The sequence below is a fragment of the Varroa jacobsoni genome, unplaced genomic scaffold, assembly GCF_002532875.2.
Source record: "Varroa jacobsoni isolate VJ856 unplaced genomic scaffold, vjacob_1.0 scaffold_1280, whole genome shotgun sequence".
NCBI lineage: Eukaryota > Metazoa > Arthropoda > Arachnida > Mesostigmata > Varroidae > Varroa > Varroa jacobsoni.
Genome location: NW_019214182.1, coordinates 522,082 through 542,673, shown reverse-complemented (window position 1 = coordinate 542,673; position 20,592 = coordinate 522,082). Strand labels below are relative to the sequence as shown.

At 42.6% G+C, this 20,592-nt stretch overlaps 3 long non-coding RNA genes across 6 annotated transcripts in view; 2 read left to right on the top strand and 1 right to left on the bottom strand.

The window, feature by feature from the left end:
* Nucleotides 1-1,400: 1,400 nt before the first annotated feature.
* Nucleotides 1,401-16,448, bottom strand: LOC111268400 (uncharacterized). Of its 2 annotated transcripts, XR_015314183.1 has the most exons (5): nt 14,534-16,448; nt 11,402-12,037; nt 10,749-10,872; nt 4,670-4,865; nt 1,401-4,335 (listed from the first exon to the last, which is right to left on the bottom strand). It is a non-coding gene; the product is annotated as an uncharacterized LOC111268400 (long non-coding RNA). The 2 variants fall into 2 exon arrangements; XR_015314182.1 differs by having other exon boundaries at nt 10,749-12,037.
* Nucleotides 12,032-14,088, top strand: LOC147752396 (uncharacterized). The gene is made up of 2 exons (XR_015314179.1): nt 12,032-13,667; nt 13,784-14,088. It is a non-coding gene; the product is annotated as an uncharacterized LOC147752396 (long non-coding RNA).
* A 1-nt stretch (nt 16,449) lies between the features above and the next one.
* Nucleotides 16,450-20,592, top strand: part of LOC111268389 (uncharacterized) — an 18,292-nt gene continuing 14,149 nt past the window's right edge. Inside the window, exon 1 of one of the 3 annotated variants that reach the window (XR_002685172.2) lies at nt 16,450-18,632. This is a non-coding gene — a long non-coding RNA (uncharacterized LOC111268389). The remainder of the gene's footprint in view (nt 18,633-20,592) is intronic. The other 2 variants (XR_015314181.1, XR_015314180.1) reach the window with 2 other exon arrangements.

Sequence of the window (20,592 nt, the reverse complement as noted above, 5' to 3'; positions counted from 1 at the left end):
TGGAAAAGTCAACCGTAGGCTCGACGAATCACCAATAAGGGTTAACCTTACGGCCACCTATCTAGGAGTAATACTAGACATAGTTGCCGACAGGTACAATCCATGCTAAATACGCGATTGGTAAGACGACAAGGGGCATAGCGAACTTGGCATGGCCCATGTTCAAAGTCCAAACGGCCACCTAACACACTGGACGCCCACTGACTTTAGTAGCGAAATCAGTCGCATTCTACGCCTCCCTGTTTTGGGACGACATCGCTCTAGAGAAAAAAGAGTGCAGGACTACACTTTTACCCTCTCAACAATTAGTGGCCATCAGGACATGTCTTACCCTAGCTAGGACGATCTCTTGGGATCTTCTGGCAAGCTAGAGTGCTGAGTGATATCTAGACGGAAGTATAGATTTGTCGAAAGCAAGAAAAGACGCTTTGGCAAAACGACAATGACAGTAAAAGGGGTTTGGACCCTAGGACTTCGGCTACTGGACGCATAGCCTTATATCTGATGTCTATACCAGTGATTTAACAGGCCAGGCGAGGTATCACATAGAGTAATTTAAATGTATACTGACTATGGGCGATTTCAAACGTTTATGGCGAAAATCGGGAGGTCTACGGTCACTGCTTGCGTCCTGCAGGCTTCTCAGCACGCGATACTTGATTGCGAAGCTCTCCTAAGATATTATGCGCGAAATGGGGGACGGTCACATATGAAAGACAATTAAAGAAATTATTGACGATATGAATACTTTGCAAAACCTAAAAATCGCTGAAGTGGCTCTCTTTAAAGAGGTAACGAGAAAGGAAAAAAAATTTTGAAAAAACGAGGGCGAAAGAAAAACAATTCTCTACTCATGGGTCGGAAGTAATACTAAACGTCTAGCGGTCTACGTGAGGGTACATACTGAAGGTGTAAAATTTCTTCAGTAAACCCTGGGTTTATCATAGTGGTTATCATGAATATGTTGAATCGTCTGCTACGGGGGGGGGGTCAAGTTGCCCCAAGTGCCACATAAGAGAGGGGAAGCTTTGGAACGAACCTGTAAGCAGTTTTCCTTCCGTCTATGTTTAGATGACAAACATTCCCTCTTCACTTCAAAGAGAAACAAAAGAAATTCTAGTGGGAACGAGTCTTTGAGGCCGTAGTTGAAAAATATTAGTTCGAGAGCTTGTTCACATGATGACGTGTGAACCTACTGAGTATTAGAGAAAAACCATTAGACGTATATATTGATTGTATATATTGTAAGATTGATTTTTTCATCAGCTGTTTAATAGTTAATAACTGTTACTATAATTTGATATCAACTCAACTGGATGTCAGCTTTTTAATGACACTGAATTGTCATCATAAATCCGTGTTCAGTTGTAGAAAGCTTTTCATAAATCTCGCAGAGGCAATTACAATGTCCTTGTTAAAGTTCCTCTTTTATTTTTGTATCAGTCTTTTTTATTTGATTATTAATTTGCGCATGCGCTGTTAACGAGACATACTCCTTCAATGTTTTATTGTTAATATTCTAGCGTTATCTGAATACAAATTGTCCAGCTTCATATCATGTAGGTAACAGAAGTTTTAAAAAACAACGGTCCGCAGTACTTTCATCGTAGTTATCATTTCCAGGTAATTCGGACATTGTAATTACAGATTTGATCAAATTATATATATGTCGATAAATAATTGAGTCATTTAAAGCTCAGATTGCTCCATCTGTCTAAGTAGTCCTACATCGTGTATCGCCCCGATAAGAAAGAAGTTCGTTATTTATTTGGCCGAAAAAATTATTTAGCCCATAGTTGATATTACCTTCAGTGGTACCCAGTGATGCATGGTGGCTTTTCGCCATTGTTACTTATGGCGGAGCATTTGTAAACCGTCTTACTTTCTGAAGTTACGCTTGTTACTGTTGCTTTGATACTTATCAAAACTATTAGTGTTTGAGATCTCTCCATTTATTTCTATTGTCTTATTCATCCATCATGGCCGTTCTTATTTTTAGAGTAGGAGTGGCCACAGACGACTCACCGAAGTTACGATCAAACGCCGATGGATTGTCGACCAGACCTGCAAAGGCTCTTGTTAGGACGGCGTGGCCAACTAGCGTTGTTGCCGCATGTTTAAGTGCACGATAGACACACAGCCTTAGCCTAAGTCATCGCCAGAGGCTACAATAGTTTACATAGGTATAGTCGAGGCGAGGAGTCGCGTCATCGTTCGACCGCAGTCGTGTGCTGGCGACCATCAGCCACTCGTTCCGAGCATGGGAATATGAAAGAAAGCAGATAAGGCTCTAACCTTAGACCACCGTCTACAATATTAACTATCGGCTTTAGCCTACTTCACGTAATGTTTAGCTTCTCTCGGCTAAGTTGGACCGTCCTGTGTGTGCGTTCTGCGTCTTGGGGTTTCACCTATGCCCACTAAGGCGGAAGCCTAGTTGGATGCCAATTATATGCATGTGGGTAAGTTTGTTCGCGTCTGTCGGTGTAGTTTTGTCGGATGTCTGTCTGTCGTGCGCACAAGATCAGCCGTACCACAATACAGAAAATGCCACTTGTCATTGTGGCCTGGCTCGTTTGTCGTGTTCGTTGCTGCTATTAGCAGGATTATCATTGCTCTGCGATGAATATGGGGAGTAGTATTTTTATCTAGCCCGTAGTCAGTAGTAATGTTGATCACCAATAACCGCGCTCGCAAGTCCCTGCTGCTGCTTCGCACTGCTCCGCTTCATGAATTCGCGTGGTGGCGTGTCTTGGTGTCTGTGATGTAAGCAACGCCAGTGCCACCTGGTGATTGACAGAGACAATTGTAGAGATGGCCACAGTACAACAATAGCAACAGCAACTGTAACCGTAATACGACTACCAGCAGCTGTAGCAACAGACGACGTAACAATGAAAGCCCTGAGGTAATAGGTGTAGAAGCACAGCAACGGTCACGACAGAATGTATGCCGCACAGCGAGTTCTTAAGTACGCCATCACCGTCATCGTCGTCATCAACAACGGCAGAAAATCGCCGGACTCCGGTCGCTTTCGGCAAACAGAAACTTACGCAAAATGATTTTTCAATTTTCTGTAGTAAAGCGTCCAACGAGTCCACCGACCGAACGACCCGTTTTCGCCAGACTGCACTTCATAAAACCATCACATACTTATAGAGTACACAGAGTACAAACATACGGAGAGATAGGCATACACCGATAGGCTCGCTTCGATGGTAGCTGTAACAACACTACTACGATTTGACATTTGCCTAAACGGGAAAGAAAAAAGAGAGGTAAAGTATGAATCGGCACGTGGGCAGATAGGGGTCTACGACTCACACTGAAGATCTGTTGACCGTAGCTGCCATAGTTTAGGCCATGTCTGCATAGAGAGTTTACAACAAGAACCGAATTCAGCCCTTCTGTTGTACTCATTTTCTGCGCAACGGAGACGAAGCCAACGCCACACCAACAATGCAAAGTCTTCAGCCAGCAACATTTTCGAATCCAAAATCTGCATCCTGTGCGAAAATGGTTGAGGCCATCAGTCACTGCAGTACTCGTAATGTAGTTAGTTGTAGATTCGTAATTGGGCACAATAGATGCGGCGAGTCCAGCTAAGCGGTTAAGGCCGCCGAGTAGCAGTTTGGTATCTTGGGCCATTTGGTTATTTATCGTGCGGTCGGCTTGTCTGCGTAAGCAGACGAACGTTAGCGATAACAATGAGAATTTTAATCAAATTTCATTGCTTATAGATTTGAGTTGCTGTAGGAGGCAATTTATATACGAAGCTCATCCATCTGCCAATTGCCTGATATCTCATTTCGTATTGTTTTGCCAACCACGAAAAAGCTAACAGAAGGCTATCAGTATAGCAAGCCGGATCGACATCGGATCTTTACAATTTCTTTTAGTCGTCAGTCGGTCAGCGAAACAGAATTCACCGTCTGTATCTGAACCAAATTGTTATACTGATTCTGTCTATTATACATTATGCTGATAACAAATGGCAAACATGTAATGTATCTGAATATAAAGATAGTGGCGTTGGACATCTAGTAAGATAACAGACGATGTAGAACGTATGCTTGTGTTTTGAGTAAACATTTTGACAGCATAGTGATAGATACCTCTTAATAGACCGATACAACATGTTAGAAGTACTTCAGCTGTACGCTACAAGCTATGTCACTAGAATGATGTGCCAAAAATCCTTCGTCGGCTGCTGGCGGTAGCAGAGTGCCTACTAGTCGAAAATCTACGCCCGCAGAAGTGAAATAAACTGAGTCAAGGTTAGCGACAGCCGGTAACGAACGACAAGTCGTTACCCGTCCGGGAGGCTTCTGGTGCCTGAAAATATCAAATTTATGGCCCAAAAGTTATTTCGTACAAATATTGTCGTCGCGTGGACATAGCGGTCACATAAACTGAAGGTTCCAAATAAAACATTCCGAAGCTAACTTCACAGTTTTTCAGTTGTGATATCTATATTCTATTATATCTTCTAAACACAGCAACTTCCCCTGCCCGGTTCAGATCCATATAATCAAATCATTGATTACCTACGTAGCTTGGCATGTTAAAGACAGTATAAGTTAAGTTCGAAATTAAATGAAAATTTCCTAAAATCTAATCTAACTAACCTAGGACTCTGTGAAAATAATTTTAAAAAAATTATAATTACCCGCATCAGAAATGTTAACTTTACACATCCAGCACATGCGTATATGTCTTCTTTAGTCGAGGATGAATGCCTAAAAGCTAATGAAGATCTTCCCAGTGCAGTCTAGTAACAAGATGTCCGTTCGTATTGCTTCTCAGCTAAAAATCATATGGCCTTTCTGGAAGTTGTGGAACTGCAATCACGGATGTGCGGAACTCTAATAGCAAACAAGCAGACATAAAATTGGCTAACATAATTTTTGTTTACGCTTATTAACGTTACAATTTAATAAGGCAGGTGCAAAATAACTAAATCAAAATTGCCACCGAAATGAATGCGACTCAAAGCCAAGCGCTTTACGAATGTTGAAAAAAATATACGTACTATTAAAAAAAAAAAATTACCGGAACATCCAGGAAGCTTCCGTACCAAAGCGAAAACATAAAGGAAAAAAACTTCTAATTAAGCGATAAGGCAACAACGACAAAGTTCAGTAAGTAGATAAGATGACTCAAATGACACATCTAAGAAAGGCGAAAAGTTACAATCAAAAGAGCTGTTTGCCTCAAGCCCCAGACCAAAGAGTGATGCACCAAACGGCTCCCGGAGAGAACCATATCGAAAATGTTGCTTTTATTACTTCATATTCTTCCTCTAACAACTGCAGCATTTTCAATTGCTTTTCGCATCAACGTCATTGTTCAGAGTGATGCTTCGTCTACGGGTTAGTAATTTTAGTCCCTCATCGCTGCATAACAGCGAAGCCAAAAGGGCTCAATACAACCTGAAAACCCGAAACCTATACAAGCGAATGTTCTTGTTGGTCAATCGATTAGCCCTTATTCATTGCTATCCAATGCTGTCGATAGCCACTAGCCATAAAAACTAGCGTTTTAAGCGTAAATCTAGCCCCCGTCGAAGTCCTAACGAAAATAATGCATGATGGGCAACAGTTGCAGTAGCTAGCGATAGAGTGGTTTAGCTTCCATGTCATCAGTCGCCATAGAAGCCTCGAATCATCAGTGAGGTATGAAGAATAGGATCAAGTTGAGAGAAACAGTCGAGACGTTCACTGAGCTGAAACATCGAACGGTAACTTACGACAATTGCTCATCACTATGGTACTTCAGGCACGCGCGTGCGGACGGTGGAGGCAACCGCTGAGCACGAATAACTGCTGCAGCAGCAGCAGCAGCGAGAATCAAACAGGATCGAGAAGCGCAGCAAGAATAAGAACCGCAGCAGCCAATAGCAACAAAACAACGCAATGCCGTCTCCCTTTCTGCCCATCCCACATTAAAATCCATTTCCGTTTATCGGTAGAACCAACATCTCAGTACAATCGTCTTGAAGACCGTCATCACAGCCATCGTCGCTGTGATCGCCATTATCGTCACAAACATTGTGATTCTATTAATCGTCATATATGTATTATTCGATATGGCGAAATAGACTACATATGTATTGCTAAATTCGAACGTGCCCGCAGCGGATATCTTTGTCTTTAAAGAGGCTTGCCACGAAGCAGCGAAGTTCTCGGGTAGATCTCGAATGGCATGAAGTGCTCTACGCAGAAGTCTAACAAAGTAGGTGCGGTAGATCAAGGGCGATGCAATAGTGAGCCAGAAAAGCGAAGCGAAGAAATATGGGAGGAGCAGGCAACTGGACATGGAAACAACAACGTCGCCTGTGACGCTGAACATCCACTAGCGAAGCATGCACGCAGATGCACGATGAATCGAGTGTCCGCCAAACGTCCGTAAACGATAAAACTATACAATACCGTGTAATGCTTTACTTTGATCGTTGTACATGGTGATAATAGATCACTAGCCACCACATTTGGGTCGAGAAAAGGCTACTAAAAAGAAAGTAACTAAAATAGGAAGGACTGCCATAACTGCCAAAATTAATATTAGCTTAACTTTTTAAAGGATGAAAGTCACATGCGCTTACATAACCGTAAAGAATTTGCGTCGCTGGCAAAATAACTATCAGCCATGTCTGCACTGGATATAGCTTCATTTCAGATGTGAGATAGGGCCAAACGAAACAACAATCAGTCATAGGGCGTCAACCTGACGAGAGGATCTGGTACGAATCGCGAATGTCCTAAATAGAAGGTCATTGCTGCATATTAGTGAGGCCCTCGATAAGGGTAGGTTAAGTACGTCGTGAAAGGGGCACCAAGAGGAACACTTTAAAATATATAGTATGATTCTTGAATACTAGCAAGTATCCCGTGGATGTGATAACGATAAACTGCGATGGTACGAGCAGCTATCGTGCTGACGAAGCTGATAAATAGAACAAATAACCTCGTTCAGGCGTTAGCACGCCAAACGGTAAAAGCTTTATGGTTTGCGCTGTTCTTTGTCACCTACCGTTAGTTAGTTTCGAATTAAGCTAATCGTCGTATTGAAAATAGTTTACGATATTAAAAACCTTACGGTATAGACGTTAGTAGCTAAATAGCAACGAGTTACTATCTTCTATGGGCTTGGTTGACGCACCATGCTCTGCAATGGTTACAAAGAGAAATTGAGAATTCAGGACAAACCTCAAAATATAGATTTATGAAAAACTGATCATCGATGACTTTTCTTTCTTATCACCTCTCATTATTGTATCATGAACTTAACGTAAAAGAGAACAAAAGTGGGATAACTGTAGCGTGATTTTTATCGTCTTCTCGACCGCAACTACTTCAATGATAGTAGACGGTATCTGAGCACCTAGGTGCTGCTAGGAGAAAAATGGTCGAAGACTGACTCCTCGAAACGAAATACTAACGACCTACTAGGTAAACGCAAAACTGGTCGCATAGTATTGTACTAACTGGCAGATAAAAAAAAAAAAAAAAAAAGCCATAAATACATAATCAGTCAGATATATATGTTATAACATACGACTAAGATTTCAGTGAAAATGGCCAGGAGTCGCTCATTTACGTATCATAGTCAAAAGAGTTTATATTGCATTTGACGTAAAAAAAAATCACTAGCAGAGATATATATACAGAAAGACAACGAGCGTTAGTTTCCATTTGCGTCTGTTGCGAAACCTAGTGGAGGTTTGAAAAGAGCACATGTGTAAATAATTCACTCCCTATATAACTTGCTATTGTGTGTATTCAAGATCGGGATTTCTCGTATTGTCTGACAGATAACGATATTAGCTCCCAATGATAGGCAATGGTTTTCAGCTTCCTCGGAAACAATCGTCTATGAAAAATAGAGTCGAGCGACATTTATCAATACCTGGTCCCATTTACTTCACTTCATTAAGTAACGAAAGACATCTTTGATTAGAGAAAACTTAGCCATATTGGGTACAGACAGGTTCGCAAATGTCGATTGAAGAATCTGTGCTCGCCTCGTTTCTACCACGCCTATTTTTAATTGAGTAAGTATGCGGAAAATAGCGACTTGTAATGGCGCTGTTCTGAAGGTAGTTGAGTCGCGGGACGATCGAAAAAAAAAAAAAGCCCGCCCATTGATGCCGATGGTGCCTGATGAATAGTCAATCTATTCGGATTGCGTATTAATGAAACACCAGACTTGTTTGAAGCGTATCACTCCACTCTCTGGCTAAAAACAGGCATAGGGATCCTTTTACGACTTCGCTGTAAGATCATTGGCATTTGCTTGCCACCCAGCCACGAATCAAACATCGAAATCTACTGGGCTCATGAATTTGCTTTCACAGGAATTTTTTATACGAGCCTCTTTAGTATTTAATTGAATTGAATTTTTGAGCTGCGGAAGAACATCGAAAAAGCAACGCGGACCAAATAAACCCGATGCCTCTTTGTAGCACCTATTCTATGTAATGCTCGATAAACGGAACGAGGGAGAAGGCGGAGGTGCCATACTGCAAAATTCGATTACCGCTTGTTATTACTTCTGCGAATCCTGTGCCAATTTCAGTCGCTCGCTTTCGAAACCGTCTAAATATTGGTGACATAACGAACAAAAATAGATGTGTTTTATTTGTTTCGAAGAAGCGAGAATCATCATCATCCGCTATGTGAATGTGCTTTTCTAGAATGTCAGCAAACTTTAATTTAGGCTTTTTGTGATCACCCTTCATTGCTCAATAAACTAGAAAAAAACTATGCGTTTCCTAAGCATGATTCATTATAGCTCAATATTATAATTCTTTGGAGAGATCTTCGAAGAAGAGGTTTTGACGCGTCTAGAATACCCAGCAAAAAGAGAAATCTCTTATTTAGCTGTTCAAGTATCTTTATGACGACGAAACAATCTTTTCAGCAGTGCAGAAAAATAAGCATATTGTATTTTACCAAAAAGCCATCTGGTAATTGCAGCTTTACGGTACCCAATGACATCTGGCTCAGACAGAGAAATGTATGTTGACGTCGCCATAAAGTGCCACCAGGATGGCATTTTGTATCGAAATAAATAGATAACAAACGAAGCAATATTGACGCCATTGGTTCTTTACGTACGTCATTTGATGTCGGTTCAGTCTGAAGCGGATATAGTAGACTATAGCGTCTTATTCTATGATTAAGTGAGAAAATACACAATAGTTTGAGTATGCAAAGCACTGATCTTGGGGATCGTAGTTTTGATACTTGTCATCACGTACCTTTCGAACCATTGTCCATTCAATAACGAAACAATTTTGCGTCGCTCAGAGACTATTATTTTTTCATCAGATGGATGGAACCTGCATTTAGAATCTATGATAAAGCAGAACGCCAACACGGAATCCCATATCAATGCATGAATCGGCGACGACCACAGCGTATACGTGATATTTACAACTTGAATGCAAGTAAAATAGGTATCGTTCATTTAATTTCATTCTTCTTTTTTTTTTTTTTTTTTCGTAGTCAGAAAACAAATTTATAGTAGAAGCCCACTGGACAGGAATCAACTGTATGTGAACTATTATCTGGAGTCGCAACATTGTTGTATATCAAGATTACGTGTAGTTTTTTGCTGTTGTAATGCCCCCTGTATTTCCGACTGTTTTTACGCTGTTACATCGCGTTTCTATTTTACTTTGGCCGGCAGTTTAGCAACTATTGTACCGATAGCGACAAGGACTTCGAGTTGGCGCTCCTAACCCTATAGGGGCGTCCGACTCTTATAGAAAGTAATATACACAAGACTCTTGCTACAGCTGCCCTCTGTCTTTGTTATTGCACTTTGCTACATTGACGGGACCAGCAGCTTTCCAGGGGTAGACAAATGCGGATAGACGCAGTCAAGATGGCCAGTAAATGTTTGTGTGACTGTTTGTTGCTGGCGGATCACAACCACCGACTAGTTCCCGTGGCCGTTACCACCGGCAACAGGGGCAGCGGCAGCCTGGATGGTAACCAGCCACTTGCCAACGCGTCACTGGCCTTCGATGAGTCAACAAGTTCTGATGACTTCGTCGTCGTGAGGCCATCGTTGTCCGCGTACGACGGGGCATCACCAACGTCAGCAAAGCCCTGCTATCATGACTAGCAGGGGCACAAGCACACTATGGCGCACAACGATAACAGCTATCATTTCGACGCTAGTTATATTGAAAATAATGTTTGATAGATCTTCCTTTTTATTGGCAGCGAAGATTCTTAAACTTTTCTTGCTAACGATGGATGATCGAGCATGAAGATGTGTGGATAGATGAATATATGCATGTATGTATGTATGTGTCGAATTTTGTGTAGAAGATGCCTCAAACTGCAAACGGGTCGGGCAGTACAGACACATCTTAGTCCCCACTATTATACAACGTACGCACATGCACACCCACCCACACAGGGCCAATACAGAATAGCGGAACTGAGTTGTTTCCGAGCAGCAAAAGTAATTCTGCCGTTAAATCATTGGTAGCGGCATCGGAATGATCGTCATAATTTGATGAATAATCCTAAGCGCGGCCTATCATCAGTCGTTTAGCAACTCTGCGTATGTGTGTCATGTACGTAACGTGTATCATACGCATCCCATGTTCATTTTTAGATTCTACTCTACTATATTCAAACGTAAATAGAAATATACGCTGCATATAAACGCTAATATAGTGCACTAAAGGCATAAAAAATAATAGATAAATTAGGTCGTCAGATGTCTACCTGCGCATGTTAGTCGTCGTAGCAGTAGTAGTGGTTATCGTTCCCGTAAAATCGTACTTGCTTCAGCCGTTGTTAATGACATCGTGGGCTTTCTTTCAACATATTGCTGTCGCTATGGTTGTATCTGGATTAGTGAGCACACAGATAGACGGCAGACAAACCGGAGACATGCGGTAACTAGATGGTTTCTCAAATTAGTAAGTAAACATTTAAGCCATCTTACTGCACAGTATTCATACACACAGACTTTGCATACACAGTCGTTGCAACACGTCTAAATTTGATTGATTTGTTATCGATTTCTCATTGGACGTTTTAAATTATGCCGCTGTAACCACTAGAACAGTTGGCGGCGACAGCGACTCTATTGCTGCTACTGATTATTGTTATTTGCCGTCTGACGCCGTGGGAATGAAGTCTCGGAGTAGTTCCAACTTACCTGGCTATCCTCTCAAATGAAAAGTAGCTCACTGTCTTAACTGTTCGCTAGGAATGTTTTTGTGACGACTATATGAATTGATTGACCTAGCTATTTTAGTGTTATTTAGCGGTATTTCTAATAGTGGCTGGTTCCCGTCAGTTCGCACTAGTAGGCCATAGACATGGGAGAGATGGACAGTATTAACTGACGGAAATGAAAAATGACAACTTACGCCATTTTCAGCGACGGTAACTTTTTTCCCTCTCTTTTTCTCTCACACTCACGCTGTCCCTTTGAGATGTCACCGTTTGCGGTTTTTAAAACTCCATTTATTTTTTGTCAAGAGGACGTCGCAGAGAACAAATCTCGAACAATTTCTATAAATACAAAACGTATAGATTTCGTATTTATAGATACAAAAAAAAATGTTAATGACGGCTTTAGCGTTTATTATGTGCTCTGCAGGATAAACGACATCGAAATCGAAAACGCATCTACTACTACCGTACGAACATGTAACGAACGTATTTCCTTACCTGCAAGCGGCAGGAACACAAATGACACTCCCCTGACATAATAACGGTAAGTTACTATGAGAGGGTTCAAATGAGTTCTCACCAACAGGAGAAAGAAAAAAAAAGTTGATTCAGTTCAGACTGTGGCCAAACGGATAAAAATGAAAGCTGCTTATATAAGGACGCCACTATTACTGGGCGCTATATACGGGCGGAAATACATTCGATCCAAGAAGAACAGCGAATATTTTTTACTTACTACTTAATAAGATCCGTATGTTACTATTGAACGCCGAATTTCAGGGATTACGCTTTCTTCAATGTGGCATCCTATTCAGTCATCTTTCCAAAAACTGAAACGCCAAACTCTTTCAACATCATGAGATTTTCTACGATTATGTATACAGCAACAGTGGTGATTGATGTGACCGACTACTATGACGTGCAGATACCAACCATGCTGGTGGTTCACGGAAGTTAATGAAATCCAAATAAATCCGTACTAAATGATTCAATCAATTTTACCGTTCTATCACATCCAGAACGCTAGGTCTCTCTCGCGTCACTCTGTGCGCAAACAGAACGTTGTTGAAAATTATTTTCAGGTAGCAAAGTTCTGTTCACCTGAGACCACATCAGGCCCCGCGTGCGTTCTTCCCCGTATTAGTAGTATTTTTGTACAAGTATTTAATAGTATAAAAAAATAAACAACTACCCAAAACCCAAACTAAACACAAGAGAAATGTTGGAGAAAAATTCAGATTCAGGCCATTTTCTGAACATAGTTCCTTAGGGTCTCCCTTTCTCGTTTTTATCCTAATGCTTCTTTATACAGCACCGTCATATACATTGGGGCATTTTTCATGCGCGCACGCTTTGACCTTCTTATTTCGTCCACTTCGACGTTTATTCGCGCCCTTCGTTAGCTTATAAAGAAAGCAGAAGTGGCACAGATAAAAGAAAGTCCGGAAAAAATTATTCCGCCCTGCCTACCACGTCCTTACCGTTTGCACCTTCTGCGGCCGCTTTTTCGTGTTGCCGTCAATGGCGGTAGAAGGAAAAAATGGTGGAAGAAACCTTCCCGTCCGTCAGTGGTACCTACTATCCATAAGGACACAGAAGTCGTGCGTCCGTCGCTTGGTGCACATAAGCGCCGTCGACGATGCCCAGCCATGGATGGCTTCCCTTGTCATTTAGTCGCTGTTGTCGATCTCCGCTTCGACGTCAATTACGGTACAAACAGCACAAATTTCGCTGCTTTTTTCTTCAGCATCTTCGTTACTCGTCGCCGCTGTTGTCGTCGCCGTCGTCGTTGTTGTGATTGTCCAACGACGTCGAATGGAACGGGTGGACCCGATGCCATGTGCTGCTGTTTCACATCAAGCATTGCTGATAGTGCCATATTGTTGTTGCTACCAGCGCGAGTTGCTGTACTGTGTGGGATTTATCACCAGCGTCACCACACATTACCGCCTGCACAAACTGGCGCATAGCCAGTGGCCCACTGGACTTACGTAGGCCGTTAGCCACTGCTGAGTCAGTCAGTGCGTCGCTCACACGAAGGCACGAGTCAGGTGTTTCCGCCTCGGCCGAGCCCAGGCTCGTGCTTTTTGATCCCTTCTTCTACGATTCGTTCGAAACATTATTAGCTGAGGGCCTGCAACGACAGAAGCCATCGAACAAGCGGACGCAAGCTAACTGCAGCTGGCGAACGGCGAACGGCGAAACAGCGTGTAAATGGCAGACGCAGACGCCAGATAAACTGTAACGGCACGCAGCAATAGCAGCAGTCACAGCAGCAAAGTACGGAACCAAGCCCTTGCTCAAACGTTCGCGCTAACCACAGCACAGCACAGCACAGACACAGCAGCACTTTGTGGTAACAGCACAGCAACAACGTAGCGCCAAACGAACCAACCACCTGATCCAAGATGGCGGCCGCCAGTGCAGCAGTGAAAAGGACGCGTTGCTCACGGAAAAATGGTGAGAAAACAGGACGAAGGTTCAAGCAAATAGAATGCACGACCGGACAAAAACGATATGTCTTGTTTGGAGATGCGAGCACGCTGACTATTTTCGAGCTATCGTGACCATTTCAGAGTCTTAAACATCAACAATGCATACTCCGGTATCATGCAAAGATAGCTGAAATGACAACCATATGTAAATGCAGGGAACGAATCGATCTGTGAGTCCACGGTAACGACGGAGATGACAGGAAGCGGATCTCGCATAGACAGAATGCGACCTACACATTTGGCAATTAGAAGCATGCAGCTCAATTCGATTGTTTAAGACAAGCCATCAATAACAGTCATATTATACTTCCATGTTAAATGAATACTATGCAATAATAACAGTATTAATAAAAAAGCACAATTGAGTGTCGAAGCAGAATGTACAACAGGGATATTTCTCATTTAGAAGTGACCATGACTTTTCTGATGCGTCCAAAAAAATGTAAATCGTTTTACTTTCTTCAGCCTAAAATTGTACCGCCTTACCAAAAACTTTATGGGTGGAGTCTATACCAGCCGACAATATTGGTTTTCAACAACAACAAATGTGCATGAACATAAAAACGTTCTCATTACCTAAAACACTTTTGTGTGTCAAGACGAGTGTAACGTACGAAAATGTTATCAGCGAGTAGCCGTATTCAAAAGCATAGCTAGCAACTCTCAACTACTAATAGCACAGAGTCGGACCACTTTGACGCTGGAACAATCACTGGCATATTATAAGAAACCCTACTGAGATTAGACTGGCATTTGAACCTCGTAGAAAATTCATTTCATGTTTCATGTTAAGGGATTCTGTCCCGTGCTGATTGCTCTGGATGTACATACCATTTTTCAAAGGATGCTTCGGTGCGGCGTGTGTTGTGTCGATGATTTTTCTAGTCGAGTGAAGGAGCATAATCCAGGGCAGTACGAAATCACTTTTTTAAATCCAAAACGAGACCGCAGCGTTTGCGATGCGTGCGGTAGGACACTTATCCAAAGTGGCGTACGCAGGAGGCCGTCATATCCGACGATGACAATAATAAAAGAATGACGTTGCCAATGGCTTCTTTTTAACAATAAACTGTGCCAATCAACATGAACTTAACAAATAACAAGCAACAAACGAATACGCAATATTTTGGCGATAAAAATCCACGAGAACAGCTGACGAAACTGGGGTCTTGGGAATCCGATCCGATCGACTTTAACTCGTGTGAATACAACGATGAGAAGGCAATGATTGAAGTAAAATCCTGGCGACACTGGTTAGAGGCGTAACGAACAGATAGCACGTAAGCACACACTTTAAACGCGTCAGGATTGCTGTCTACTCTTGTAAGACTCCACATGTTCTATTTAACCTTACCATCTATTCCAACCTTTCCGTTGAAAGCGTTGTGGAACCGCTGCCGCAGAACGCCAAATATACAACCATATTCAATTATAACAATAGAAGATGTTCTATTTTCCTCGAGTTAATGTTGATCTGAGACTTACAATACATATGGGGTTTAAGAGTTGCTCACGCAATTTTACGGAGTAGCTCCATTAATCAGGAAAGCACCATTTGTAAGGCAGTGGACCCGCTAGCCCGTTTAAGACTAACTGTATCAATCTCGTTCGGGTTAACAGTGGGGTTTTTCTCATTCGCATTATTCACAAATTCGAAAATAGGTCGTCTTCGGCTATTGAGTCATCGTCCCTTGTGTGTGTGTGATGTCGTTTCGATGGAAGCTAATGGGCAGGCAGACATAAGATGTGCCTGGAACGAAGTCTATTTAGGCGACGTGATACCTGCTGAGGATCGATCGTCGGTCGACTGAAATTCGTCGCTCGATAAATCTTCCTCCATCTGCCGCATTATACTCACACGAGGACATCAGACGCTAACAGATTACGGCCACTTTTTAGGTTGACAGGCACTCCCTGTTGCGCATTTTACCTACCGGAGAGACAAACAGAAAGGCGGGCTCAGAACCACTGTGCCGCATGGTAGACATCGCTTACCGATGCAATTGTGAATCCCTTGCTCCGATACTACCTGTACTCGATTCTTTACGGCGCATCTATGCGCGCAATGTTTGCACAGCTGATTTCGCACATTCTAATGTCTGTTTGCCTTTCGTTGTCTCTATTCTGACCTCATTGTAGTCTTTGCGTTTTTTCTTCCTGTCACTGGCCACCTTCATTCGAGGCTCCTGGGGCTGGTATTCTCCATTTCAGACGACCGAGAACGATGTCCCTCTGTGTTTACGTTGGTATGGCAACATAGGCAAGTTCCACTCGATGAACCAATAGAACGAACAACGCCGGACAACGCTTAGAGCTACTACTGCGGCTGATAGAAGTTTCAACAGCAGTCGAAGTAGTGCTGTGATAGTCAAAAAAAAAAAAAAGAGAAAAGAAAAAGAAAGAACGACACACACGTACACAGCATAAACAGGTTGTTAGTCGTCCTGCAGACTAGTTAGTCGACGACCGTCCACTAGCATTTAGGCACGAGCGGTGAAGGCACACAAAATGAAGCTCGAATGCCTTCACGACACGGAGCTGTCTCTTCGATTGTACGCTTTATAACCAGTTCTCTATTGCTGTTTGTCGTTAGCTGTACAAACTCGCTTGCTATAATCGACGCTGTCTTCTATCTCCGACGTATATCTGGTGTTGCTACACAGCAGCTCCAGCGAGCGCTGGGGAGGCTCGGCTAACTCACGGCGCGGTGGCTGGATGTGCCGCTGGCTGCTAAAGCGGCGGCACCGACGAGCGCCATTCGACCGATGACAGCGGAGCCCTCGTGAATGGGAAAGGGACAGTGACTATAATGAGAGAAGGAACGAGGACGACAAAACGCCGACGGCGGCGGTGGCAGTCGCAGCAGAATTGTACGCGTAGCAGTGGCAGTAGTGCAAATAGCTATTGTTAGTGCGACTAAGACGGCAATTGCTGATGGCCGCTGCCGTCATCGTTGTAGGACCAGCAGCAGTAATGGCGGTGGTGGCGGCAATAGTCCTGCTGCTACAGGCTACCGGCCAGGCTTCAGTGGTAGCGCTCACTGGTGGAGGCAACCTTAGCAGTAGACATTGCTGAATGGATAAATTGTGCTGAGTGATAGAGTATTAGTGAGGGACAGCATTGGTCTCAGTACCATGAATGGGTACGTGTGGCAATGTAAGAATGCTACCAGTATTTATAATTGTGGTGTGGACACCAGCACAGACAACGACGTCAATCAAAGATTCTCGGAGCTTGTATCTATCTATCTATTACATAGGAGAGGCAACGTTCTAAGCAAGCCCACACAGTGGCAAGCAGCTCATTAAAGAGAAATGCCAGTAAGGCATGCGTTGCCATAGACACATTGCACGAACAGGGCGAAGGGACAAAGAGGACAAACAGCGTGAATACGGCCAACAGTGAGTTATCGTGCTATATAGAAAAGGAAGTACTCAGTCAACGTTGCTACAATACCATGGCCACGGCTTGTAGCAGCCGTACGCTGCTGGTGATAGTAGTGATAAAAGCTAGTTAGCTTGCTGCATCTAGAACGTATAATCCACATAGATTTGGAGTTACAGTCATTTACAGTGAGAAAGAAGCCGTTATACTGTCGAATGCATTGAGATGGACACCGAGCAAGGGTTCCATGGACGAGTCGTCGGACAACCTACACGGCTGCTTGTTTGCTTTTTACTGTTAAGCAGCTGAGGTTTCCCAGTGCAAACTACATGATCCATGGCTTAGTACCCTAAGAACCCGACAAACAGATCACCAAGCTGCAATACTCGTGCTTAAATCCGGCTCAGTTAAGCCAGCTAACTTAAAGGCTGGCCGTTTCCGCGAGGTAATACCTAACGCTAGAGAACGTCGCTCATTAGATATCATTATTCTGGAAGAATAACTTCTCTTACGCAATTAACGGTCCGTGAAGCAGATAGGAAAGCAGCGTTAGGGATATTCAAGCATGGTCTCCGACTATGAACGTGCCAGATTTTGTATAGTGCATTTATCTATTGATAAGTAGATATGATTGAGATCTGTACGAATCCTTGTTCACAATAGACAAGCCTAGAAAGTGCAGTTTACATTGCTTCTATATGTCGATGTTTTAAAGGACATACACGGCAGAGTTCTCTAAATATAGTGCCTCGATCATTAGATAGTCTTAATCATTCCCTGGATAGGCCTATACGTAGTAGCTGACATATTCGGTGAATATAAAAGAAGAGCTAAGCAGAATCCGATTATTAATTAAATCAATTCTCAATCAGTAAATTCGATTAATTAAATCAATTTCGAAGATTACTTTTTTGTATTCGCCGATATGTACATTCTCATGGACGTCACTAAAAGAGCTCACCAACATTTCCATGTTAGCTTTTCTGCCAAATTTACCACGGCAGGATTAACATTGGTCCATTAACTTTGTTATCGTGTCGAGCAAAAAGATTTCGAGGTTACTCCAGCCTTGGAATTACGTCGAATACGCCTTGTGGCCTACGCTTGGCGTCATCGGTAAGTAATCACACAACTAATTTACCTCATGACGATAGAGAGTCGGTCTTCAACCGTAATTTCAGCCACGTTCATAGTTCAAATCCCCGACATTTATTGGACGTATGTGTATTAAGTCGGCCTACTGAAAAACAAAGACTATTGTGGAACAGACAGGCGTCATTTGTGAGAATACATGTGCTAAAAAGGTTTCACATAAATATATAGGCTGGCTAATAAAAGACACGGCTGGATATAATAAATCATTTACCACACCCTATTTTTACAGATCGTCCTAGATGAATCCTTCTTTCCATCTATTCTATTCATCTTAAGCGTTCAGAGCACCTTCATCCCATCGACGATTCCGTTGGTTTGTTTCTATAAAATTTACTCAGGCCAACAAACCAATCGAGAGTTGAGCTATCTGTATTTTTAAGATTTTCATCAGGTGAGTTCAAGGCCGCATATCGACCTTCTAAGCCCTAATCTCTGTACCATTGTTCGTCTTTTGCGCTGGTTTTAACGAGTGAATGAGCTATCATGAAAGCGTTAGTCTTTGTCCTAGACTTCAATGAGGGGTAGTTTGCTGACTTTTTTAAGTACCGTCATCATCGATTTTATTTTTGAGACTGTTACTTTGATAATGTCGCCGTTGCTGTTACGCTTCAATTTGATTTCTCACTTCTTTTACCATTCCGTTTATTGCTCTATTATACTGTTCGTCATTGGCATTGTTGTCTCTAATATTATTCATTTAATTTTTGCTGTTATTTCCGAACGATGCTGAAAAATCGTTCCACGCCAGAAAAGTGCCGGTAACGTTTGTTGTCTCCTTTCAATTTTCCTCTGTTTGTTATTGTAGATCGTAGTTATTTAGTAGCTTTGGGCGTGCCGCCCGCCCTTCAGTCATATGACTTCCTAATGAATCTCTTCCAAACTGGCACTCTCTCTGGGGGCTCAAGGATTAAAGGTGGGGCTAGTCATAAAAGGGTAACGGCCGCTGGGAGCTCGTTCAACATCAGCAACAGTGTAGCTGTTACGATAATATGAAAAGGAACATAAGCACAGAAAAGGGTTGGCAGGAGAACTAGCGGCAGCAGCAAGTCAAGCGGCGTTGACCGTCCAGCGCATGCTGATCAATAGATACCATTGAACGAAGACGTCTTCTTCCTCACGCTGCCATCCCCTAAACATTGTTCTACAGCTGTTCATCTGCTGTGTCAGCACCTTAACTTACCATCTTGTCTCCATCTCGTTCGTTCAACTGGGAAACTGTTATCCAATAGTCTGACAGACACGCCGCCGACAATTGGGTCGAAGCATACACGAGATGACGGACGCCCTACAACGGTACGAATCGACGAATGGGAAAACAGTAGATGAGCAAGCGAGGCTGCAAGAGGGAAAGTACCGACATTGAACGGGGTTAAGCAGAAGCGAACTGACGAAAGAATAAATTGAATTGCAGAAAAAAGTTAAGGAGACAAAAGAGGAGCGATGCAAAAGGTTGTGGAACAACATTCAAGCGAAATCAGCAGAACGTCTAACGCTTATCGTTGAGGCCGGTTACAGTGGCTGTCGGAGCAACGTGTCCACAGATGGGACGTGACTCTGAATCCGTATATACCTGTCAAAAGCAGCAAGAACCATGTGGCGCAGATGTAGTGTGATCTGATCTTTTTATTTAGTAGCAGTCTTCCAGCTGAGTTCTGCTCACTGCGTGCGTCTGATAAATCTGCGATTGTATCCTGAGGCACACCAATTAGCCCTGGCGTCAAGAAACGATAACACTGCTATGATATGATAAAACATGAAGCTGGTGAGAGGTGGATAGAAATTAGTACCTATGGAGTAGATCTACGAACGGTTTGCTCAGCTAATTTGTTGGTGCGTGGAGCATCGATTTCCGTAATTTTTATTTTGTTTTTATTTTTTTATTTGCTTCATTGCTATTATAGGTCATTTACTTATGCTAACAAGGTCCAGAGCGTTTCGTTTGGAGGGATACGTAGAGCGTAAAAGGGGCAATTTATAAACAAGGAGGTTATTCTAAATCGATAAAAAAGCTTCAGCGCGAATGGCAGTCACCAGATATTTATTACATCAAATAGACATAATACCTTACAACAATATGCACCTGAATCTATTGTGTTCAATTGAACTGTTTGGATGATAATTGAAGACTGAAAAACCAACGCCTCAAGTAGAGAAAAGTTGCCTATATTTGAGTTGAAATTGAAAAGTAACTATGAAGATAAATATAATATTTAGAACGATTACGGCAGCAATCCAAATGAATACAAAATATTAAAAAAAAAGTGACGTTACCTTTAGGATGTATCAAGTCAGAAGCCGGACTGAACGAGAGAGAGAGAGAGAGAGAGAGAGAGAGAGAGAGAGAGAGAGAA